General features: G+C 46.2%; 2 non-coding genes across 2 annotated transcripts; both read left to right on the top strand.

Annotated features, from left to right (window-relative positions):
* The first annotated feature begins 727 nt into the window (after window positions 1–727).
* On the top strand, window positions 728–800 carry TRNAK-UUU (transfer RNA lysine (anticodon UUU)). Its single transcript has one exon. It is a non-coding gene; the product is annotated as a tRNA-Lys (tRNA).
* A 2466-nt stretch (window positions 801–3266) lies between these two features.
* TRNAV-AAC (transfer RNA valine (anticodon AAC)) lies at window positions 3267–3339 on the top strand. Its single transcript has one exon. It is a non-coding gene; the product is annotated as a tRNA-Val (tRNA).
* The last annotated feature ends 203 nt before the right edge of the window (window positions 3340–3542 follow it).

Below are 3542 nucleotides of genomic sequence, written 5' to 3'. Positions count from 1 at the left end.
GACTTCAGTTTTTCCTTTTCAGAACTTGGCCTTTCCTAAAAAGGGCTCTTTACTGCTTGGGACTGAAAGTGCTACTTCCTCACCTGTCCACTGGCATTACAGTCTGGAGGAAGAAAGGCCTCTGGGCCTGTAACAAAGTGCTGTGTGCTGATTTTTTGAGCAAATGTAGGGCTGGCCAGAAAGGCATATTCCCACTGGGTATTCCCTGAGAGAAAAAATTGTCCCCACAGAGTCTTTCATGCCAGAAGTCAAACTCTCTTGGCTGGTCCCATGGTGTAAGGGCTGGTATTCAGAGCTGTGAATCCTGAAATCAAAGTTCAAGCCCCTGTAGAATTGTGGGGTCCTTTCATTGCCAGCTAATTATTCTGGGATTTCCAAAGCTTCCTCCTGCTCTCTTCAATGACATGGTAGCCTGTCTCTTGCCTGCTAGCTGTTGTGACTCGCATAAGAGGGCATGTTTGATCCCAAAGCAAGGCCCTCCGTTAGGCTCAGTCTGAATAGAGGTCAATGTAGCACTGCATGAGACAGGTCAATTTTATTTTGCTTTGTATAACTGTGTTTTCTCCTGGATCTGATATTTAACTAAAAAAAGAAGAATGTCTCTGGGTGCCACATGGAGAAGCAAGATGGGCATAGGGCTGCTAAAGAAGCAAGAGTAGCAAATTTTCTGCCCTCTTTTTCTTGACTAGTTTCTCTTCTGCATCAAACTTGCCGTGTTTTTCTATGAGCCTGGCTAGCTCAGTTGGTAGAGCATCAGACTTTTAATCTGACGGTCCAGGGTTCAAATTCCTGGTCAGGTGAAAAGGGAGCATTTCCCCATATGGTACTCCTCCAACAACTGAAAAAGGCATCTCCTCAGGATGTTATTTCACAACAGTCACTTTTCCTCCAGGACTTGGTCTTTCCTAGAAAGGGCCATGTACTGCCTAGGATGGAAGGGGCAATTTCCTCACATGGCCACTGGCCTCTCAGTCTGGATTAAGAAAGGCCTCTGGGAGTTGCAGCAAACTGTTACATGCCAACTTGGTGAGTAAATGCAGGGCTGCGCCCGCAGGGTCATCCACACCAGAACTCAGCAGAGATCTGGGGGTTCCCTATTGGTCCCATGGTGTAAGAGCAGCCCTCAGGACTTTGAATCCTGCAATCTGAGTTGAAGTCTCAGTAGGATCTGAGGACAATTCCTGTGCGACCTAATCCTGCTGGGTCTTCCAAGGCTCTGTCTTGCTCTCTCAAATGATATGAAAGCCTGCCTTTTGCCTGCTAGCTGTTGTGACTTGAGCACAAGAGGGGATGTTTGATCCAGAAGGCTGGTCGTGCTTGGAGTCCTGTAGGTAGGGATGGGAGCTCCATTTCCTCTGAGTCCTGAAGCTGGGCTGCAGCCTGGCCTAGGAGGCAGCCCTATTGGTTGACCAACTGGCCCAAAGTCACTTGGGCGGTGTTGGTGTTCCCCAGGAATGCTGAAAGGCCTAAGGGAGGGAGGCTTAATACTCCTCCCTATCAGTCAGGGTGGAAGAGGAGGGCTGCAAGAGTGGGTAGGTTGATGAGCTGGGCCTTCTAGCATTTAGTTGGGTACATGGTGAGGAACGCAAACTGGGAGAAGCAGTTGCTGGCCTGTGAGGAATGGCTCAGCCGGTGGCGTAAGTAGACCTTGTAATTACCTACAAAGCTGTGATGCTCAAGACCTATCTTTCGTCTACAGGGAATTTCCTCAGCCATGTATTTCCCCCTGCTCCATGAGTACTGCTGAGGCTGAACATGATGACCTTCCACTTCTTGTGGGGCAATAGGATATCCCTACCTAGACAGGAGACGTGTGGCTTTTCTGCCATATTAGAAGAGAGGTTGGGCCTGGTGGGCTTTGAAGTCTTTTATGGCTTTACTTTTTTGTTTTTACATTTTCAGTGGGTGGCTCCCAAGCAAGAGTTGACTCACCTGATCTTTCTTTCTTCTCCTGCTCTTTCTCAGCAAGGGGAAGAAAAAGAAGCTCTCCTTCAAGCTGGAGTCAGAAGGACAACATAAGGATGACTTCCTGAGTTCCGGCTCCAGTCCTTTGCTCTGCCAGCTGACCCATCGAAGGGCTGACATCACTTTCTCCAGGTTCGCCCATCGGTGTGTTCAGAATGGAGAGGGGTGACTAGTGGTGTTCCCCAATGGTGAGTCCTAGGACCAATCCTATTCAACTTAGTCATAAATGATCTGGAGAAAGGGGTAAACAGTGAGGTGGCAAAGTTTGCAGATGATACTAAACTGCTCAAGATAGTTAAGACCAAAGCAGACTGTGAAAGATTTTCAAAGAGACCTCACAAAACTAAGGGATTGAGCAAAAAAATGGCAAATGAGATGTAATGTGGATAAATGTAAAGTAATGCAGATTGGGAAAAATAACCCCAACTATACATACAATATGATGGGGGCTAATTTAGTTACAGTTAATCAGGAAAGATATCTTGGAGTCGTCGTGGATAGTTCTCTGAAGACGACCATGCAGTGTTCAGCAGCAGTCAAAAAAGCAAACAGGATGTTAGGAATCATTTAAAAAGGGATAGAGAATAAGACAGAGAATATTTGCCCTTATATAAATCCATGGTACACTCACATCTTGAATACTGCGTATAGATGTGGTCTCCTCATTTCAAAAAAGATATACTGGCACTAGAAAAGGTTCAGAGAAGGGCAACTAAAATGATTAGGGTTTGGAATGGGTCTCATATGAGGAGAGATTAAAGAGACTAGGACTTTACATTTTTGAAAAGAGGAGACTAAGGGGGGATATGATAAAGGTATATAAAATCATGAATGATGAGGAGAAAGTGAATAAGGAAAAATTATTTACTTGTTCCCATAATATAAGAACTAGGGGCCACCAAATGAAATTAATGCACAGCAGGTTTTAAACAAATAAAAGGAAGTTCTTCTTCACACAGTGCACAGTCAACATGTTGAACTCCTTGCCTGAGGAGGTTATGAAGGCTAGGACTATAAGAGGGTTTAAAAGAGAACTAGATAAATTAATGGAAGTTAAGTCATGAATGGCTATTAGCCAGGATGGGTAAGGAATGGTGTCCCTAGCCTCTGCTTGTCAGAGGATGGAGATGGATGGCAGGAGAGAGATCACTTGATCATTGCCTGTTAGGTTCACGCCCTCTGGGGCACCTGGCATTGGCCACTGTTGGCAGACAGGACACTGGGCTGGATGGACCTTTGGTCTGACCCAGTATAGCCATTCTTATACTCTTATGAAGGGAGGGGCAGAGTCCTCTGACAGAGTTTCTGTAGTGTAGTGGTTATCACGTTTGCCTAACACGCAAAAGGTCCCTGGTTCAAAACCAGGCAGAAACAAAATTGCTTAGTTTTCCCAGCTTCCCTGGCTGTCTAGCAAAGTTCCTACTGCTGCCACTGGCATGTACCTGTGATAAACCCAACCCCTGCAGGACAGAGGCTGGGGAAATGAGCTGAGAAAGAGCCTTGGCATCAGCAGAGGAAAGCTAGAGGATCTGGGTCAGTCACCTTTTGGAGCCTTGTGGCTTGGTCTCCTCTGCCCT

Source organism: Gopherus flavomarginatus, chromosome 16, assembly GCF_025201925.1.
Source record: "Gopherus flavomarginatus isolate rGopFla2 chromosome 16, rGopFla2.mat.asm, whole genome shotgun sequence".
In the NCBI taxonomy this organism is placed as follows: domain Eukaryota; kingdom Metazoa; phylum Chordata; order Testudines; family Testudinidae; genus Gopherus; species Gopherus flavomarginatus.
The sequence above is the reverse complement of the archived record's forward strand: the minus strand, read 5'-3'. Positions and strand labels throughout refer to the sequence as shown.